Source organism: Panicum virgatum, chromosome 5N (assembly GCF_016808335.1).
Source record: "Panicum virgatum strain AP13 chromosome 5N, P.virgatum_v5, whole genome shotgun sequence".
In the NCBI taxonomy this organism is placed as follows: Eukaryota; Viridiplantae; Streptophyta; class Magnoliopsida; order Poales; family Poaceae; genus Panicum; species Panicum virgatum.
The window spans coordinates 37,354,179-37,376,941 of NC_053149.1; the positions used below are offsets into that span (position 1 = coordinate 37,354,179).

General features: G+C 44.9%; 1 long non-coding RNA gene across 6 annotated transcripts; it reads left to right on the top strand.

The window, feature by feature from the left end:
• Window positions 1-10,638: 10,638 nt before the first annotated feature.
• Window positions 10,639-16,686, top strand: LOC120673174. 6 transcript variants are annotated; one of them, XR_005674544.1, is made up of 6 exons: window positions 10,639-12,723; window positions 13,471-13,581; window positions 14,127-14,210; window positions 14,281-14,364; window positions 15,024-15,095; window positions 15,671-15,950. It is a non-coding gene; the product is annotated as an uncharacterized LOC120673174 (long non-coding RNA). The 6 variants fall into 6 exon arrangements; XR_005674546.1 differs by adding an exon at window positions 14,943-14,975 and having other exon boundaries at window positions 13,471-14,364; XR_005674543.1 differs by lacking the exon at window positions 14,127-14,210.
• The last annotated feature ends 6,077 nt before the right edge of the window (window positions 16,687-22,763 follow it).

Consider the following 22,763-nt stretch of genomic DNA (forward strand, 5'->3'; position numbering starts at 1 on the left):
GATATTGGAGATGGTTCTATTCCTAGGCCGACTTTTGTAAATGCAAGCTTATCGGATGATTGTAAAGCCAATTTAATAAAGCTATTAAAAGAATATGTCGATTGTTTTGCATGGGAATATTCTGAAATGCCTGGTTTGAGTCGTGATTTGGTTGAGCATCGGCTGCCAATTAAGGACGGTTTTAGACCTTATAAACAACCTCCTAGGCGTTTTAATCCTGTCATGTATGACCAAATAAAAGAAGAAATTAATCGTTTATAAGATGCTGGGTTTATTCGGTCTTGTCGTTATGCGGAGTGGATCTCTAATATTGTGCCCGTTGAGAAGAAAGATTTGGGCAAGATTAGAGTTTGCATTGATTTTAGAGATCTTAATAAAGCTATGCCTAAAGTTGAATATCCTATGCCTATAGCTGATATGTTGATCAATGAGGCTTCTGGACATCGTGTTATCAGTTTTCTTGATGGTAATGCGGGTTATAATCAAGTCTTTATGGCCGAAGAAGACACGTCTAAAACGGCCTTTAGATGTCCTGGTTTCGTTGGTTTATTTGAGTGGGTTGTCATGACTTTTGGTTTAAAAAATGCTGGTGCTACTTATCAAAGGGTTATGAATTTGATCTTCCATGATTTAATTGGCATTATATTGAAAGTTTATATTGATGATATTGTGACAAAATCGGACGGCTTGAGTCATCATTTGGCTGATTTGAGACTTGCTCTTGAGAGGATGCATCAGTATGGGTTGAAGATGAACCCACTCAAGTGTGCTTTTGGTGTATCGGCTGTGAAGTTCTTGGGCTTCATTATTCATGAGAAGGGCATAGAGATTGATCCAAAGTGAATTGAAGCCATGAAGAAGTAGAGGCTTCTGCTTGCAAGAAAGACTTGCAAAAGTTTCTGGGCAAGGTGAATTATTTGAGAAGGTTTATATCTAATTTGTCCGGAAAGATAGATGCTTTCACTCTTATTCTTCGGTTGAAGAACGAAGCTGAATTTACTTGGGGGGCTGAACAGCAAGAGGTTTTTGAGAAGATCAAGAAGTATTTGTCTTCACCACCGGTTCTCAAGGCGCCTAAAAGAGGTATTTCTTTTAGGCTTTATGTGGCTGCGGAAGGCAAAGTTATTGGTGTTGTTTTGACTCAAGAGACCGAAGGAAAGGAATATATTATCACATATGTTGGCCGACGACTTATTAATGCTGAAATTAGGTATATATTTATTGAGAAATTATACTTATCATTGTATTATGCTTGCACCAAGTTGAGGCATTATCTTTTATCAAGTACTTGCATAGTTACTTGTCAAGCCGATGTTATTAAGCATATGCTACAAAAGCCGATTTTGAGTGGTAGAATCGGAAAGTGGGCTTATGCGCTTGTTGAGTATGATTTGGCCTATGAGTCTTTGAGATCTATTAAAGGCCAAATTGTAGCGGATTTCATTGTTGAACATCGGATTAGTGATGAGCATGATTTGGAAGTCAGATATGTTACTTGCACACCATGGAAGTTGTTCTTTGATGGATCGGCTTGTGATGATGGACAAGGGATTGGTGCCGTTCTAATTTCTCCGAATGGTACTATTTTTGAGTTCTCAAATCGATTGGAAGAAAAGCGCATGAATAACCAAGTTGAGTATGAAGCACTTCTATTTGGCTTGGAATTCTAGTGGTGCAGCTTCTAGTGGTGATTCACTTCTAGTGGTGCAACAAGTATCCAAGGTATGCCAATGTTACAACTGTTCTTTAAATGCATATCTTGATAGATACCTTGATATTATCTCTTGCTTTAATGAATTTGTAATCCGTCATATTCCAAGAGATAGTAATCAGAAGGCGAATGCTCTGGCTCAGCAAGCATCTGGCTACAATGTTACTAAGAAATATTTTAACATGAGAAAGCCGATGCAAGCAATAGCCGAGTTACTGGTTCTGGACGAACCGGTCAGACCGGATGCTCCGACCGGTCTGACCAATCCAGAGACCGGTCAGACTGTTGAAAACAGCGAGTCGGCCGCCACTTCCAATTCCAAAGGGAAGGCCGAGGTTGCGGATTGGAGGGTGCCTATTGTGACATATTTAAAGGATTCTGGTCATGGTGCGGAGAGAAGTATTCGGCATTTGGCATTTAAATACACTTTGATCGACGATGAGCTTTATCGTCGAACCGCCGAAGATATACTTCTCAAGTGCTTAGGTTCTGATCAGGCCCGTGTTGCTATGGGGGAAGTTCATGAAGGCATTTGTGGTACACATCAATCGGCTCCTAAAATGAAGTGGTTACTTAGGAGAGCCGGTTTCTATTGGCCAACTATGATGGCGGATTGTTTTAGATATTACAAAGGGTGTGAAGAATGTCAGTGATTTGGTAATGTTCAGTTAGTGCCTATTGCGTTATTGCATCCTATTATCAAGCCATGGCCGGGTTGGATTTTATTGGTCAGATTAATCCCCCTTCTTCAAAGGGACACCGTTTTGTGTTGGTTGCTACGGATTATTTTACTAAATGGACCGAAGCAGTTCCTTTGAAGATTATGACACATCGGAAGGTAATTGAGTTTATAACGGAGCATATTATTCATAGATTCGGTATTCCTCAAACTTTGACAATGGATCAAGGTTCATCTTTTATTTCACAGGAGGTACGTGATTTTGCCAAATCATACAAGATAAAAATACTCAATTCATCTCCATATTATACTCAGGCAAATGGTCAGGCCGAGTCTAGTAATAAAATCTTGATAAAGCTCATCAAGAAGAAGATAGAGGAGAATCCTAGAAGGTGGCATGAGGTTCTATCTGAGGCATTGTGGGCTCATCGTATATCTAGACATGATGCTACTAAAGTTACCCCTTTTGAGCTTGTTTATGGTCAAGAGGTCATTTTGCCTGTTGAGGTGAATCTGGACGCTTATAGATTGGCTAAACAAAACGACATTTCTGCTGTTGATTACTATGACTTGATGATGGATAATATTGATGAAGTAAGCGACCGGCGGATGCAAGCTTTGAAGGAAATTGAGAAGGATAAGTTTCGGGTAGCTAGAGCTTACAACAAAAAGGTAAAGGCTACATCTTTTCAGGTTGGTGAGCTGGTTTGGAAGACTATATTGCCTCTTGGGACGAAGAGTAATAAGTTTGGCAAGTGGTCACCGAGTTGGGAAGGACCGTTCAAGATTGTTAAAGTTATCTTCGGAAATTCTTATATGGTGGAGACGATGCAAGAAGAGCGTCTTCCGCGGGCGCTTAATGGAAGATACTTGAAGAAATACTACCCCAGCGTGTGGCAAGATGCTTGAAGACGAAGGTGGCCGGTATAGAATATCGTCCTTAGCATTATTTTAGCCTTTTCAAATTTATGTAATTAGGCTAGCTTCTGTTATTTATTTTTTGGCCTGCAAAGCTTACCAAAAAGCCAGGGGGCATATGTTGGAGGCCAAAATTGGCAAACACCGAGGCCGACCGGTCTGGGCCTATGCAGTCCAAGTAGAGTTAGGGTTTGTATTATGGAATCCGTTTGTAACTCAATTTGGAAGGGGTACGTCTTCCCCGGCCTATAAATATAAAGGCCACGGCCGATTGAGGTCCTTCTACCCAATCGAATCAATCAATTTACAATTTTCCTATTTTTCTCCAAATCCTAGCTTTTCCAATCTCGTGCTGTTCTTTACTCATCTCTACGGCGTTCAAGAGCATTTTGGGTGGCCTGCCGACCTCAAGACAACCCTAGATCTTTGAGCTCCGACGGGGTCCCTCCTGAGCTTGAGGTTCTAGATCTTCGCGAAGTTCTCTGCGCCCAACCGGTCTGACCGGTTGACGCGACCGGTCTAACCGGTCGCCGGGGGACTTCGTCTGGTTGCGATCTTGCACGTTCTAGCGTTTGTGTGTTGACCAATCTCGCGTCAACAGTACCTTGGTTCTGCCCATTAGACATCCCGCGACTTGGGAGCTGTCGCCGTTGTGGTCATGCTCCACCACCACGACTCTACTATGGGGATGCAAATAGTTTAACACAAATCAATTGATGTTGTCCAAGCACATGCATGCTTACAAGTGTACAATAATCACCATTGCACCCACATACATTTCATCGAACACCATGATGCGTACCTGAGCTGCTGGTGGCGGAGGTATCCTGCTCAGTCGGGGTTGGTGGCCAGCAGCTTGGGAGGGCCGTGCTTCCATGTCCTTCCTCTCATGGCAAGCAAAATAGCCAGAGGTAGGAAGATAAGGCCGGCAAACTAAAGCGCATCAGGGCGCGGCACAGGTTGCGGCCGCTGGATATGCCGCAACTGCTCACCATGGGGACGGCCGCTTCGATGCGAGATGGAGGTCAAGGGGGGCTCCGCACCGCCGCAGTGTATGAGTAGCACCCATGCACCGCATCAGCCAGGGCTATGCACGGCCGCAGTGACTCCGGGGTGGGGAAGTCGAGGAGGAGGGCGTCGCGGCCGGAGGGGGAGAGGGTCTGCTCCTTTCCTCAGGGCTCCGATGAGCGGCAGCGGAGGCGCAGAAGGGAGGCTTGGGGTGGGGTGAGGTCGAGGACCGGAGGAGGGAGGAGGGATTCGACGAAGAGAGGTGCACGTTAGGAGGGCCCACCTGTCGGCGCCGATTGACGAGAGGACGGGACGGTGACACTGTAATCGTTTTGGGTTAATTCATTTCGTGCCCTTACAAATATTTAAATTGGGAGTTCTACCATTACTATTCACCTAATTTGAATCGTGCCATTACAACTTCTGAATACACGGAGCCAGACCATTTTATACGCCTCCCACACCCCTGGACCCACGCGCAGGCCGTCGTATTTTCGTATTGCCGCCCCTGCCCTGGCCGCCGCACCTACAGGCTCGACTCGGGCTGCTGCTAACCCCCGACGCACCCATTCGCTCCCCTGTTCCCCTCCCGTCTCCCCGCCGCGAACCCTAGATCCCCAAATTCCACCGTCGGTGGTGAGGACGGTGTTCGCCGGCGACCACGACTTTGCTGAGCTGAGCGCCGGAGGCGACGGTGCGGCGCGCGGCTCCTGGGGTCATGGAACCTTAGGTTCCTCGGCACCCAATAGAGATGGACGACGGCGACGAGAGGTACACATCCTACATCCAAGTATCTGACTGCATGTGGTTGCAATTGAACTCGAATAAATGTCTTGGCTTGGGAGGCAATCGATGTTATGCGCGTCTGCATTTTGCTATCTTGGATTTGCTTAGCTTTTCTTTGTGTCATTTTGTGTTGCTCATAGGACCGAGTTGTTCGCGCTAGAGATTAAGGTCCAAGAATTTGTGACGACGGACTCGAATGGTAGAAAAACTTACAGGAATGGCACGGTGATGCGATGGGAAATGGAGATAGGGTCTTTTTCTCTTAATTTGCTGGTGTCAAGTTTGCTAAAAGTGGTGAATTGGGGTAGTAACCAGTCTGCCACTGTGTGGTTCTATGACAAGAGAATGGGAGAGGATGTCAGACTAGATAATGAGATTCAGATGATTGACATGTTTGAAATGTACAAGTCCGAGATGAGTTGTGCGACAGTGGTAGGAATCATTGACAAAGCATGAGTGGAGAGCCATATAGAACATGAATTTGATGATCTAACACCTTTGTGTGTGATACCTCCTGATGATCCACCTCTTGATGTTCCCACACAGCCCAATGCTAGCACCCCACAGCCTGAGCCTACCCATCAACCTGAACCAAAACCAGTAGATGCTTCAATCCCTGACCCATTTGACAATGAGGAGGAGTATGTTGGTGTTGATGATGAATATATGTACATGCCTACACCTCCTACACAACCAACAACACCCACACAGTCAGCTGACAATGAGCAGGATGATGGTGTTGATAATGCTAATGCTGGGGTAGAGGTGAATGATGCAGATCCAGAGGAGCTTCATGTGCTTCACGATCCTGAACATCCAAACATTGAGAAGGGGGCTTTATTTCCTGACATCATATCATTCAGGAAAGCAGTCAGACATTATGCCATTGTAAGAGGTTTTGAGTTTGCTGGCTTACAGACATACCCAACTAGATTCATTGCCAAGTATGCACATAAGGGCTGTCCATGGCACATCCATGCTTCCAGGCTTCAAGGTCAAAGCGCAATTCAGGTATAATTTTTTGCTAATTTCTTTGTTTGCTATCCATAATTTGTTTGTGCAAAGTCTGATAAAGTATATGTTCATGTGTAGATCAAAGTTCTACATACAGAGCATAACTGCCCAACAACCAAGCTTGTAGAAGGCAAGATGGCTACTCAAGGCTGGCTTGCAGATAGGCTATCTGATTGGGTGAAGAAGAACCCTCACAAAGGGACAAAAGATGCAAAGAAAAAGTTAGAGTCAAATTATGGAATAAAGTTGAAGTATTCCAAAGCCTGGTCATGTATGAAGGTTGCTCTTGAGCAAATTCATGGTAAATACGAAGACAATTTTCAATTGTTGTTCATCTGGAAAGCACATATGGAGATTAGTCAGCCAGGTAGCATCATTGAAATAGAAGTAGAGAAGTTAGGAAAAAAGATGTGTTTCAAGAGATTATTTGTTGCATTGAGGCCCTGTATAGATGGGTTTTTGGCTGGCTGTAGACCATACATAGGAGTGGTTGCATCTAGTTTGAAGGGCAAGTACACTGGACAGTTGGCTAGTGCCACTGCAGAAAAGAGCACTAGGCAGGCCTAAAGTCCAGAGAATCAGAGGAGCTCTTGAGAAAGGACCCAAAAAGAAGGTTAGATGCTCCAGATGCAATGGCTATGGACACTTTGCCAAGACTTACAAGCTTGCAGAACTAGCAGAACCAGCAGAATTAGCAAAAGATGTTGCTCCAGAAACACCAAGCAAGAGGTATACTGGTGTGCCAATGTAATTCATTTAATTTAAACTTGCTGCTAAATATTTCATTTAATTCAAACTGATTCATTTAACTTAAACTGATCCAGGAAAAGGCATCCAGATGATGAAGGCACTTCTGCTCCACAAAAGAAGAAGAAGCAGACACCCAAGAAGAAGCCACCTAAGGAAAAGAGTCCTAAGAAGAAGAAGAAGACTCCTAAGAAAAAGAAAACTCCAAAGAAGAAGAAGCAGACACAACAGCCGCTGCTCCACCTCCTACAACGGTTAGAAGTCTGAGAGATTGGCTAGGCATGTGATGCAACATCCTGAGTTGTGAACTTGTTCTGTTAAGTGTGAACCTTTTAATTCGAGTTGTGAACTTGTGAACTTGCTAACTTCTGAACTTGTACTGTGAAGTTGTGAATTTGTGCTGTAAATTTGTGAAGTTGTGCTGTCAACTTGTGAACTTGTGCTGTCATAATGGAGAAGTGAACTTGTGAACTTGTGCTGTCATCTTGTGAATTTGTGCTGTCAACTTGTGCTATGACCTTGTGCTGCCAACTTGTGCTGTGAACTTGTGCTTGTGCCAATGTGAACCTTGTCAAGGTGCTTGTGCTAGAGTACATTTTCCTGATTTCAGTGTACAGGATTTTCTAGATTTCTGTTGCCATGATTCATCATGTGTACATGCAAAACTCAACTAAGCCAACATTTAGCATCATGCATAAAATTCAGCATCACAGAATGAACAACATTCAGAGTTAACTAAGCCAACTACATTCAGTTTCCAGTTTCATACATGCCAACAACATTCAAATTTCACTTCCAAAACAAACCCATAACTAAGCCAACTACAACACCCACATGCAGATGCTAAGACTGCATTGCTCACTACAAACGATTTCCCCTGGCACACTTGTTGCTTCAGCTCCTACATCTGTTTCTTCAGTTGACATAGCTGCTGTCTCATCTCCATCATCTGCTCCTCTCTGGTTTGATGTTCTTCTTCGGCTATTTCAAGCTCCCTCAGTTTCCTTGTCTGCAAATACTTGACATAGGCACCTTCCCACCAATAGTAACCACAAGTGTCGTCATCTTGATACAAAGCACAATGAAAAGATTGTAGAAACTGAACCTGACATCAACCTCAATCGAAAACCACATAAAATCGAATCTATCTCACCAGGAAGTTGTTTGGACACTTGTAGAATCCCGTAAGAATCACGTTTCTTGCTGCGCAGCTTAACCACAGGAACCTTGCATTGGGGGCAATCATCAACGGAAGAAGCTCACCTTCCTTGGCCCTAATCCTACCCCTGCTCCTGCTTTCAGACGATACTTCGGACCGCATCGGGCTACCGTGGGGGTGGAACATGGCCGTGCGCACTAGTCCGCCGCCGCCGTCGTCGACCTCCGCCTCACCGCCGACGGCCAATTCCGGGGAGATCTAGGGTTTGAAGGGAAGAGGAGAGGAACAAGGGAGGAACAGAGCTAATGCCAGTCACGGGTGTGTACTCGGCCCTGTATGCGATGGGCCAGGGGCAGGAGCGGCAATACTGAAATACAACGGCCTGCGCATGGGTCCAGGGACGTGGGAGGCGTACAAAATGGTCTAGCTCCATGTATTCAGAAGTTGTAATGGCACGAATTAGATGAATAGTAATGGTAGAACTCCCAACTTGGATATTTGTAATGGCACGAAATAAATTAACCCAATCTTTTTAGTAGTAGAGAATAGAGAATACAGCATGGAGACCTCCGCGGCATCGGATGGGGACGAGTGTCCGCATGGGTAGAGGCGGCCAGTAGTGCTGGATGGAGGGACGACGGCCGCGCGTGGGGAGGGGCGGCCGGCGGCACGAGGTCTCTCGCTGCACCGTCCTTCCTCCCTCCACTTGATGGGGGAGCACGGGAATCCCTGACCAGCACGGTTGCGCGCGGCGGGCAGGGAGCGGCGACGCCGTGGCGGGGGCGAGAGCTAGCGGTGCTAGGCCGGCCGCGGGTGAGGAGACCGGGCTTGTTGCGGGCAGGGAGCAGATGCGAGTCAGGAGCGGCATGCCGTCGAGCCGGGTGTGGGCGAGAAGCAACTGCATCGGGCTGATTGTGGCCAGGGAGCGGTCTCCTGGGCGGCGGCCTACGGCAGACGGGCTGGGAGGCCGATTTGAGCATGGGGGCGGCAGGCAAGCGGGGGAGATAGCAAGATTGTAATCTCTATCTCTTCTCTTCTCTATCTCTATCTCTTTTCTACTACCAAAAATCTCTTCTCTATCTCTACTACCAAAAAGAGACTAAAGATTACGTTTTTTCGTCTATGGCCCTGTTTGGATACTCTAACTCAATTAGAGGTTAGAGCTAGTTTCTAACACATGACTAACTCTAAACTAACTCTAGCTTTAGAGGTGTTTGGATCCGAGAGTTAGATTGGATTAGATTGGCAATAAATACACTTTTCCAATCAATTGGCTCCTTTAAACCTCTTTTCGGCAGGATTTGGTGTGGCCACTCCAATCTGTGTGCTCCCTCGCCTCCCTCGAGGCCGCCTTCCTCTCCCACGGCCTCGTCGTCCCGGCGCAGCTCAACCCGCTCGACGGCCTCGGCGCCGTGCTTCTCCATGAAGCGGTAGAGCAGGTATTAGCCCGGCCAGATCACGAAGGACGGCAGCGGGAAGGAGTGGATGAGCAGCTCCTCCAGCGGCTGGACGAGGCCGACCTTCTGCGTGGGCAGCATCTGCAGGGCCAGCCAGACGTCGAGGATGGTGAACCCGAACCTGTCCACCACCCAGTCGGCGGCGGGGTCGGCGCCGACGAGCGCCTTGCACAGGAAGCAGAAGATGCATTGCTGCAGCGGGACAATGTAGCTGGTGGAGGGCTTGTCGCCGGTGGCCTTGGCAAGGTCGGCCTCCACGGCGTCGAGCATGCCGTCCACGCCGGCGCGGAGGTGCTTGAGGGTCGGAGTGGCTTGAGGAGGCGGCCGGCGTCGATTGGAGTGGTGGCGCGGCTCGAGGGGGCGTCGGCGACTGGATCTGGGAGGGCGGGCTGCCGGCGCGGAGGGGGGCGGCGCGAATCGGCACCTCCGGCACGAGCGACGACGATGGCGACGGCGACGACCTCCTCCTCCTGCTCCGCGACGGCGACGGCCGCCACCTCGCCCTCCTCACCACCGCCGCTGCTGCGCCCTCAAGGTGCGGCTGCGGGAGACCAGGCCTGCCGGCGCTCCAGGACTGGCGAGGATTGGGGGGGGGGGGGCTCCAGTGGCGCTCCAGGGGCGGCGGCTGTCCAAGCGGTGCGCGTGTGCGATCCACGTCCGGCCGGCCGGCGCGGCCGCCCAGGGCGGCGAGGTGGGGGTCTGCAGGGGCGGCGCGGTGGGTGGTCAGGGGCGGCGGTGGTCAGAGGAGAAGAATCGGCCACAAATCGATCCAGGAAGGGGAAAAAACCAGTGGGGCCCACTAATCTAACCCAAATAAACACCCCTGGAAGGGGATAGTTTTTTTGGATGTATCGAAAAAACCAGTGGGGCCCACTAATATAATCCAAATAAGCACTCCTGGAAGGGGATAGTTTTTTTGGATGAGTTAGATGTATCTAATCCAATCTAATCCATATGTTTGGATGTTTTTGAGTTAGATGAGCTCCAATCTAATCCATATGTTTGGATGTTTTTGAGTTAGATGAGCTCCAATCTAATCCATATGTTTGGATGTTTTTGAGTTAGATGAGCTCCAATCTAACCCATGAATCCAAACAAACATGACCTATATGATCACCCTATCCTTTTGGTTAAACCTGTGACTGTCATGCTTTGCCGATTTGGATCTCCCCTGCGATCCACCGTTGCCCAACCCTACGTCGCGATGCCGCGCCTCTGCCCTTGGGCCGAGCCGCCACCGGGCGCGTGGCCGTTCGCTTCCCCACCGCCTCCCCTCCTCCGCCTTCTCCTTCAAAGCCCGCCGAGACCGTCGCAGCTCGCCAAAAATCAACTGCCATTGCCCTTCGCGACCGCGCCCCATGCCGCGGGAACCCCCCACCTCAACGCGGAGCCGCCGCCGCCAAGCGCGCCGCAGATCCGCTATCTCCCTGCGCGCGCGACTCCTGCCTTGGTGCCGCCGTCGCGGATCCTCGACCTCCCCATCCCGACTCCCGTAGCGGCTGCGGAGCCACCGCCGCCACGGCCAACGCGCGGCCCCATCCTACCGTGGAGCCGCCGCCGCCGCCTGACTCACGCCGCGGGTGACGGTTCCCCTGCCCCATCGTGGCATCGACGCCGCACTCCCCTCGCGCGGAGCTGCCTCCGCCCTGTCACCTGGTCACCCGGAGTGTCGCGCGGAGGGAGGGGGTGCACGTCGTCCTCGATCCCGTCGACGCCGCCCTCACGTAGCGCGGAGCCGCCGCCATCCATCGACCCATCGCCCGAACACGCCGCCGCCGCCCTCACGTAGCGCCGAGCCACCGCCATCCATCGACCCATCACGCGAACACGCCGCCGCCACCATCCATCGTCCCATCGCACGAACACGCCAGATCCGCTGCTGTTCATTGTCCCCGTCGCACGAACATGCCGAGCGGAGGGCTCGCCCGTCGACCGGTTGTGTCGTCCCCTACCCCCTATCTTTTCCACAACGAGATGAATCTGCCTGCAATCTTGCTTTCTGGCTCCATTTTAATTCTTCAATCTGCAGCATTTCTCGACATCAATGGGCCCTCACCAACGAATCCCTCCTCGGCAAGTTCCGTCTGACCTTTCTTGATCTCTGGAGGGTTCTTACAGGCAGGCACCCATGTAGAAACCATGGCTGCCTGTGCATTTGTGCAGGCACCCACGCCACGAAGCCCTGGCTGCCATGAAGGATTCAGAACGCAGAGGCAAATTAGGTATCCAGGTTGGTCAGGGCAAGGGCATGGCAAGGGGAAGAAAGGGGAAGAATGGAGAGGAAGAAAATATCACTATCTATACTGAAGCAAAATAATTTCTGTCATTTTAGGTTGGCTTAGGATGGAAAATTAGGGGTAATTTGATCTAAAAGCATTTCTATTTACAAGGATGGCTGCAATGCAGTATTTTAAGACAGCAGTTCTGATGGATTTTTGGTCAAACATTTAATGGTATTACATGGTATAATAATACTCTAATTTGGTAGAATAGTATGCATGGTAGTAGAGATTTTGATGTGAGCTAGGGCATGACTTGACAATTATTGTGAATATACCATAGTTTATTGTAAAACATTTTCTATTCGACTATTGGTTAGTGCAGAATGCTGATGCGCATGAGTGAATAAGCAAATGCGCAGCTGCAGATTTTGTTCAATAATCCACCTGCAGGAGTAAAATACTAGCGCACATCTATGAACCTGCATATAACTCTGCCCGATTAATGTTTACTTAGATTTAACTAAATGTGTGGCTCCTTGAAATTTTACCACATGCTAGCTAGACACATTACTTTGTCAACAGTTAGTTTTGTTATGTCCTAGATTGCCAAAATGAAAAACATAGGTTGATCGAGATTTAACCTTTACTTCTACTTTGTTTCATTTAAAATATTTGAAGTCCATATTTTAGTTCTTGAAATAGTTTACATGGATTATTTTCATGTCCCTACTATGTTATCATAGGGGTCTCCATATTATCCCATTGAATATGAAAAAGTTTACTAAATGTATGTTTGGATGTGCCAATCTTTTGCACAATGGAAGCATTCCGACTTTCTCAACTCTGAACATGGAACTGCTTTACTTCTACTGAACATTTTGTTTCTTCTGTCGCAGGGCGCCAAGCCCATACATGAGAGTGGGGAGCCTAGGGTGTAGGGTCCTTGCCGTCCGGCAGCACGCCACAGCTCGGGACGGCTTCTTGAACGCCGACCTCACCCAGATCGAGACCATAAGCTTGCAGTAAGTGTCTCTCTGAACTCTTAAAGTTTGAACTCTGAACCATAAATAGCTAGCTTCCATCTTGCATTGAAGACAAAGCTTCTCCCTGAGAACATTAAGCCTCTCACTGAGAACAAAAGTTAGAAATACCAGATGTAATATCATTTGCATTCAGTGTTCCAGATCCCACTTTCAGAAGAGGCTTTTCAGCAATACCTAAAGGTGCAGGACATGATTGATAATCTGCAGTTACAAGATGGAACACCAGATGTAATATCTTAAATTTGGGGCAGCAAGTCTTTCTCCTAGAATAATCAGATCAATCAACGACAGTTATGCCATTAGGTAGCCCAGTAGCTAGCACACATTTAATGGAACTCAAACTAGATTCTGTAGTTTTTTTTTTCTCTGGTTTACTTTTTTTCTCCTGCTGATAGTGCTATTGCTCATCATCTTATGCAATTTCAGAACAACTGTTAGAAGCTGAAAACTAAACTGAAGTGTTCCATTTTTTCAACATTATATAGAATCTATTCTGTCTTTACAAAAAGACAGCTGCAGAATAGTTGATGGTATATACTCTACAGTATCTCTACAATAGATTAATGGATTGCCAACATTTTTCTATGGTGCCTATCATTTTTATTTGTTCTTACGACGTAATTCTGATCTTACTGATACATTATTTATCACACATGATACATGGTGGGCCTCAAAGAAAGTTCAGGTCTTGTTTTATTCTGATTGATGCTATCCGTTGTCATGCAGAAGGACACAGGTGTTGTGACTTCTGATGATACACATGCGTTAACCATCAATCTTTTGGAATCAAACTCCTACTTTGGAACGGAACCATCTCAAGTGAAAATACTAAAGCAGGTTATTTCTAATTCCCTATTCTTTTCATTTGCCTATTAGGATAAAGATGTTGGCCTGTGCAATGTACCTTACACAAGCAGGAAAGCTTCACTTCAAAAAAAAAAAAAGAAGACACAAGCAGGCACTCTGTTAAATTCCTGCTTACCTCTTCGACAATTTTCTTCCTTTGCACTTTGAAGATGCATGCCACAGTGATAAAATAGAAAGATAAGTACAGGAAGTATTGCCTATGGAGGGGCTCTGACATTAATGACCGAAAGCCACCAAAAGCTGCTTGTCCAATGGTTTGCAAGTAAAAAAAAAGGAGGTTTGGGGTGTTCTGAATTTAACTACCCAATATGAAGCCAAACTGTGCATTCAAGGATTGTGCATTCAACTATCCTTTGTTGAGAGAAGAAAACAAAACAACTAGCCTGGATGGAACTTGAAAAGCTCCCTCTGCCCATGTACATGTGCATCTCTAGGCTCTAGCTGTACTGTTGGCTAGCAATATGTTTATCTCATTGTACTATTGCATGATTAGCCTGAAAATCCTGTGCCTGCAGCCTTGGCAAGCTGCGAAGACTATTAGCAGTGGAGATCCCTTCCCCTGCATTCACCTATGACCTATTGTTGTTTTACTTCATTGGGTATGTACATTGTAGCATGTTATGGACATTGCTTGAACTTTGTATCATGGCCTGAGGTTCAATTTTGCAGCCACTTTGCATCATTGACTTCAACTCAATCGCCTCAAAACCTCAACATATGATGGACAGGACACCCTGTGCATTCACTATTTAGGTAATGTCATTTCATCTTTTATGTTGGAGTACTCGTGTGCATGTGCAGCAGAAACAGTAGATGACTCTACTACCTTTTTGTTGAATGCTATCAATGTGGAAAAACAGAAAACAGAACTCTCAAACTGATCTGGAGGATAATAGTTAGAACTTAGAAGCATTAGTATTTAATGGAAAGGTATCGAAACCACAGAGGGATGTGTAAATCCAGCAGTAGTTGTTTCATGTGAACTTTAAGAATGTTAATGCTAGGACTGGTTGTGGATGATTACTTGCAGAGTTAAGTGCCATTCTGAATTAAAGCCTTTACAATAGATTTAGGAGAAAAAAAAAGGAGGTTTGGGGTGTTCTGAATTCAAGAGATATAACCAAAACTGCCATGGTTCCTTTTCTACCGTCACTGTTTTTCTCCTTTCTGGTGTGTGCTGCGAATTCTCTATCCTGCCAAATTTTCAATTCTATCGACAGCACATTCTGATAAATTTTTGGGAGATTGTCACTGTGTGCGCTGATCATGATTTTTTATGTGACACCCTTTATTTTCACCACACTTTTTCTAACATGAGGATCTTAACACAGCCAAAAGAAGGGATCTCTACTGTCCATTCTCTGGTATCGATCACTCTCTCATGTCTTATTTCTTTTGTTTCCACTGACCAGGTTGAGGAGTTTTGAGGATAAGAGATTACTGGCCATGCTTATAGTTCATTGCTTGCAAGTGATCTGCTAAAGGTATGTGATGCCCTTTCTTCTCTGCTTCTACCACTGCACCATTAGAAATCAATTCTTCGAAAATGTGTCTTTGTGATGTTATATTGAACTATCATGCTTGATGGAGCTAACTTGCCTGTTGGTATCTTTGTACTATCATTTGTTTGTACCATATATGTATTTGGCAATAGTTTCAGACCTTGACTCTTTTTCAGACATGTGCTCAACATCTTTTCGTTGCCTGTCCTCTGTGATGCATCAACAGATCTTCACTCTGTAATTTATCCACTTATTAATTAGAAAAGGAATGGTTTGCTAGGTATTGATACTGATATTTATACATCTCTATTAGAAGATGCAGGGCTTTCTCCCTTCCAGTCTACTAAATGCTTACCACGTGTGAGTTGTGTTTATTGAAACTTAATTAAAAACATATCTTATGGATGGTTCACACATTATGGTCAGTGTTATCAGCAAACTGTTTTTCTATTCTAAATGGGTTGTCTCAGCCACAGTAGTCAATAATTCAATGTAAATCGTAGTTACAACATACATCACACATGGAATGTATACTTATGTATCCAAATTGTTTGCAGATTACCCGTACTATGCGGGAGAACTTCATCATCAATGTATTGGCATCATACTTGAATGCTTATTGAAAACTACTTCTCCTGCGAACGTAAAAGATTATCTTAGCCGTATCATAGGCAAGGATATCAAATAGAATGTAGTGTACATTTATTTGAGTATTTAGTTGACCTTGATGACAATGGTGAACAATGAGTTCGATTTATCTCAATTTTTTTGCGAGGACAGCATTATGTACGATGAATATTATTATGTGTTGGTAGATTTATATTTTTTTACACTTAATTTTTTAGCTCCCGTAGCAACACAGGGGCATTCAACTAGTCTTGGGAAAAGGCAGGGTACAATGGTAATTCTTGGAGCACGGTGCGGCTGCTTCACGCCCCCACCTGTGATGGTGTTGGTGCCAACGAATTCGAGTGGCTTCATCGTCGTGCTCATCGAAAGATCAGCTGGTGGTGGTGCGTCGAGGAGCGAGCTAGCATTTTGCTGCATGGTCTCATTTTTCCATACTCCCTCTTCTCCCTTCTCTCGGGGTGCGAGTCGAGTTGGATGTGAGGCTTGCAAGTTGAGTTGGGTGGGTGTGTCGGACTGCCGGTGCACGGTGCGCCGGGGAGGAAATGGGCCGCCAGGCGCTTGCGTTGGGTGCGCCATCACTTGAAAAGGATATAAAAACTTCCCTGATTGATGGACTGTCTTTGAAGATGTCGGTTGCTTTTAGCATCTTTTTTATTGGTATATCACTCAGCCCCTTAAGAACTGTGATGCACTTCTTAATACTGAAGGGATTCTCCAGCTTCTCCTATATAGATGTAAATCGCTCAATCTCTTCCCCTTTCCCTTCAGTATTACGTGGATGGATTGTGTGTAGTGTGTAAGCGTTGGGTGGAGTGTGTGTAGTTTTTTTTGTAAGCACTGGGTGGAGTGTGTGTAGTTTTTTTAGTAAGGACGGGTGGAGTCAAATACTCTTCTGTACCATTCTTTTGAACCTTCGAGAAGTACTTTTGTGTATGGCGCCTAATCTGTGAAAAGAACATTTTTTATGCAGAATGAGCACTTTCTTTTATGTGAAAAGAGTATTTTTATAAAGACTAAGCACATTATAATGCACACATTGCTTATTAGCTAATTACTGAATGACTAAGATCAATGAGCATTTCTAAAGCTTAGTAACTGTAAAGGACTTACTAAGGTGGATATGGAAGGTACCTGTATAGCAGTCTTTGAGCTGTCATATGTTTTAATTTTTCTCCAGTCATAATCGAAACTATATATATAGAAAGAAAAGAACGAATTAAATTTGATAAACATTGGTCAGATCAACGCAGTTCTCACACAAAGGATTCCAAACATTATTGATCAAGTAGCATTTCCTATAATCCACTCTCTCTTCTCCCTCCTCTTGGGGTCCGAGTCGAGTTGGATGTGAGGCTCGCGAGTTGAGTTGCGAGACGACGTGGGTGGGTGCCGGTCTGCCGGTGCACGGAGCGCTGGGGAGGAAATGGGCTGCCAGGCGCTTGCGTTGAGTGCGCGATCACTAGAAACGGATAGAAAAACTTCCCTGTTTGATGGACTATCTTTGAAGATGTCGGCTGCTTTTAGCATCTTTTCTATTGGTATATCACTCAGTCTCTCAAGAACTGTGATGCACTTCTTAATACTGAAGAGATTCTCCAGCTTCTCCTCTATAGCTGCAAATTGCTCAATCTCTTCAATTTCCCTTTAGTATTACGAGGATGGATTGTCTGTAGTGTGTAAGCACTGGGTGGAGTGTGTGTAGTTTTCTCTTGCAAGGATTGGGTGGAGGCAAATACTCGTCTGTACCATTCTTCTGAACCTTCGAGAAGCACTTTTGTGCATGGCTCCTAATCTGCGAAAAGAACATTTTTTTGTGAAGAATCAACACTTTCTTATATGTGAAAAGAGTATTTTTGTGAAGACTGAGCACATTATAATGCACACGTTGCTTATTAGCTAATTGCTGAATGACTAAGATCAATGAGCATTTCTAAAACTCAGTAACTGTAAAGAACTTATTAAAGTGGATACGGACGGTACCAATATAGCAGTCTTTGAGCCGTCAAATGTTTCAATCTTTCTCTAGTTATGATCGAAACTATATATATAGAAAGAAAAGAATTAATTAAATTTGATAAACATTGGTCAGATCATCGTAGTTCTCATACAAAGCATTCCCAAATATTATTGATTCAAGTAGCATTTCTTATAATCCACAAGTCAATCATAGGAAAAGCAATAGTATCCTAATATATCTGTCATGTTTGATTTCATTGAATAATCTTGCCTGGCCTTCCTAGAGGACAAAGAAAACCAAAAACCTTACTCCGAATTTTATAATCTCGGGGAAAAATGCATTCTCCCTTCTAACCTTGACTAAGATCCTGAAATCCTCCCTGCTACCTTGTAGTCCAGCAGTAAGGTTACTCTAGGACTAAAATGCCATAACATACTGAACATTCTCAAAAATATAACTAGCAGAAACTTCACCCAGGCATAAAATGCTTGTTTAATTTACCACAAGACAACATCTAAGTATGACAGGAAAAGAGATCAAAAATTAAATACTATGTATATAGAAGTGGTATTCTCTGCAGTTGTCAAGCGAACAAATCAACTTTACTCCTGTGCCACACAGATCAACAATAACATGTAAACCTCACACTATTTGTTAAACAGACTAAGCCACTATCTAGGCTAAAGTCACAAAATTCCAACAAAAAGGGGATCGGACCACACAGCCTTGGAACAACATCATTTTGATCAGTTTGAAAATATAAAAATAATCACGTCTGTCCAACTAAAACAACCACCACCACCACGCCTAAGCAAACCACAAAAGGTAAAAGAAAATAATAGGACAAAAAAAATATTCAGAGACTTCATGGAAATTGAAATACGGGCGCAAAGTGTGCCCGGACCACAGGCAAAACCTATATGAAAATCAATCACGTCTACTTAAAAATGCCTACTAAATCACCCACAATTAATATTTCACAGGAGTAGCCCCGACACGATGAATCTAAACTCCACAACGGCTGCCACAACGAGGGAAGACAAGGATGAGAAGTAACAAGCAGGGAATCACAATCAATTTTTTGCTCAATCAGAGACAAGTGGCACTTACAGCTGCAGGGCCTCGACGAACTTGTCGTGCTCCAGCTTCGTCCAGCAGTACTGTGGATTGGTACTGGTGTAGAGCTTCCTGGCCTTCAGCACCTCCTCCCACAACGTGGGCGCCGGGGTTGCGAACGGCACTGCCATCGGCGGCAGTGCCATCACCGCCACACCAGACATCCGCTACTGCTGCGGCTGCTTCACGCCCCCACCTGTGATGGTGTTGGCGCCAGCGAATTCGAGCGGCTTCGTCGTCGTGCTCATCGAAAGGTCAACCGGTGGTGGTGCGTCGAGGAGCGAGCTAGCATTTTGCTGCATGGTCTCATTTTTCCATACTCCCTCTTCTCCCTTCTCTCGGGGTGCGAGTCGAGTTGGATGTGAGGCTTGCAAGTTGAGTTGGGTGGGTGTGTCGGACTGCCGGTGCACGGTGCGCCGGGGAGGAAATGGGCCGCCAGGCGCTTGCGTTGGGTGCGCCATCACTTGAAAAGGATATAAAAACTTTCCTGACTGATGGACTGTCTTTGAAGATGTCGGTTGCTTTTAGCATCTTTTTTATTGGTATATCACTCAGCCCCTTAAGAACTGTGATGCACTTCTTAATACTGAAGGGATTCTCCAGCTTCTCCTATATAGATGCAAATCGCTCAATCTCTCCCCCCCTTTCCCTTCAGTATTACGTGGATGGATTGTGTGTAGTGTGTAAGCGCTGGGTGGAGTGTGTAGTTTTTTTTTGTAAGCACTGGGTGGAGTGTGTGTAGTTTTTTTAGTAAGGACGGGTGGAGTCAAATACTCGTCTGTACCATTCTTCTGAACCTTCGAGAAGTACTTTTGTGCATGGCTCCTAATCTGTGAAAAGAACATTTTTTATGCAGAATGAGCACTTTCTTTTATGTGAAAAGAGTATTTTTATAAAGACTGAGCACATTATAATGCACACGTTGCTTATTAGCTAATTGCTGAATGACTAAGATCAATGAGCATTTCTAAAGCTCAGTAACTGTAAAGGACTTATTAAGGTGGATATGGAAGGTACCTGTATAGCAGTCTTTGAGCTGTCATATGTTTTAATTTTTCTCCAGTCATAATCGAAACTATATATATAGAAAGAAAAGAACAAATTAAATTTGATAAACATTGGTCAGATCAACATAGTTCTCACACAAAGGATTCCCAAACATTATTGATCAAGTAGCATTTCCTATAATCCACAAGTCAATCACAAGAAAAGCAATAGTGTCCAAATATATTTGTCATGTTTGATTTCTTAGACTAATCATGCTTGGCCTTCCTAGTGGGCAAAGAAAACAGAAAACCTTACTCAGAATTTTACAATCTCGGAAAAAAAAGCATTCTCCTTCCTAACCTTGACTAAGATCCAAAAATCCACCCTGCTACCATGTAGTGCAGTAGTAAGATTACTATAGGACTAAAACGACATAACATGCTGAACATTCTCACAAATATAACTAGCAGAAACTTCGCCCAGGCATAAAATGCTTTTTTTAATTACCACAAGACACCATCTAAGTACGACAAAAAAAGAGATTAAAAATCAAATACTAAGTATATAGAAGTGGTATTCTCTGCAGCTGTCAAGCGAACAAATCAACTTAACTCCAGTGCCACACAGATCAACAATAACACGTAAACTTCACGCACCATTTGTTAAATAGACTAAACCACCATCCAGGCTAAAGTCACAAAATTTCAACAAAAAAGGGGATCGGACCACGCAGCCTTGGAACAACATCATCTCGATTAGTTTGAAAACATAAAAATAATCACGTTTATCCAACTAAAACAACCACCACCACCACACCTAAGCGAACCACAAAAGGTAAAAGAAAATAATAGGACAAACAAATATTCAGAGACTTCATGGAAATGGAAATACGGGCTAAAAGTATGCCCGAACCACAGGCAAAATCTATATGAAAATCAATCGCGTCTACTTAAAAATGCCCACTAAACCACCCACAATTAACATTTCACAGGAGTATCCCCGACATGACGAATCCAAACTCCACAACAGCCGCCACAGCGAGGGTAGACAAGGATGAGAAGCAACAAGCAAGGAATCACAATCAATTTTTCGCTCAATCAGAGACAAGAGGCACTTAAAGCTGCAGGGCCTCGACGAACTTGTCGTGCTTCAGCTTCGTCCAGCAGTACTTTGGATTGGTACTGGTGTAGGGCTTCCTGGCCTTCAGCACCTCCTCCCCCAGCACGAGCGCCGGGGCTGGGGCCGGCACCGCCATCGGTGGCGGCGCCATCACCGCCGCCGCCCCCGACATCCGCTGCTGCTGCGTCTGCTTCGCGCCCCCACCTGCGACGGTGTTGGCGGCGGCGTAGTCGAGCGGCTTCGTCGTTGTGCTTATCGAAAGATTAGCCGGCGGTGGCGCATCGAGGAGCGAACTAGTGTTTTGCTGCATTGGCTCATTTTTCTACACTCTCTCTTCTCGCTCCACTTGGGGTCCGAGTCGAGGTGGATGTGAGGCTCGTGAGTTGAGTTGGGAGACGAGGTGGGTGGGTGCCGGACTGGCGGTGCACGGTGCACTGGGGAGGAAATGGGCCGCCAGGCACTTGCGTTGAGTGCACAATCACTAGAAAAGGATAGAAAAACTTCCCTGTTTGATGGACTGTCATTGAAGATGTCGGCTGCTTTTAGCATCTTTTCTATTGGTATATCACTCAGCCCCTCAAGAACTGTGATGCACTTCTTAATACTGAAGAGAATCTCCAGCTTCTTCTCTATAGCTGGAAATCGCTCAATCTCTTCCCTTTTCCCTTCAGTATTACGAGGATGGATTGTGTGTAGTGTGTAAGCACTGAGTGGAGTGTGTATAGTTTTTTCTTGTAAGGACCGGGTGGAGGCAAATACTCGTCTGCACCATTCTTCTGAACCTTCGAAAAGCACTTTTGTGCATGCCTCCTAATCTGTGAAAAGAACATTTTTTATGCAAAATGAGCGCTTTCTTATATGTGAAAAGAGTATTTTTGTGAAGACTGAGCACATTATAATGCACACGTTGCTTATTAGCTAATTACTAAATGACTAAGATCAATGAGTATTTCTAAAACTCAGTAACTGTAAAGGACTTATTAAGGTGGATATGGACGGTACCTATATAGCAGTCTTTGAGCCGTCATATGTTTCAATCTTTCTCTAGTTATGATCGAAACTATATATATAGAAAGAAAAGAACGAATTAAATTTGATAAACATTGGTCATATCATCGTTGTTCTCATACAAAGCATTCCCAAATATTATTCATTCAAGTAGCATTTCTTATAGTCCACAAGTCAATCACAGGAAAAGCAATAGTATCCTAATATATTTGTCATGTTTGATTTCATTGAATAATCTTGCCTGGCCTTCCTAGAGGACAAAGAAAACCAAAAACCTTACTCAGAATTGTACAATCTCGGAAAAAAATGCATTCTCCTTCCTAACCTTGACTAAGATCCTGAAATCCTCCCTGCTACCTTGTAGTCCAGCAGTAAGGTTACTCTAGGACTAAAATGCCATAACATACTGAACATTCTCACAAATATAACTAGCAAAAACTTCGCCCAGGCATAAAATGCTTTTTTTAATTACCACAAGACAGCATCTAAGTATGACAGGAAAAGAGATAAAAATTAAATACTAAGTATATAGAAGTTGTATGCTCTGCAGCTGTCAAGCGAACAAATCAACTTAACTCCAGTGCCACACAGATCAACAATAACACGTAAACTTCACACACCTTTTGTTAAACAGACTAAACCACTATCCAGGCTAAAGTCACAAAATTCCAACAATAAAGGGGATCAGACTACACAGCCTTGGAACAACATCATTTCGATCAGTTTGAAAACATAAAAATAATCATGTCTATCTGTCTAAAATAACCACCACCACCACACCTAAGCGAACCACAAAAGGTAAAAAAAATAATAGGACAAAAAAAATTCAGAGA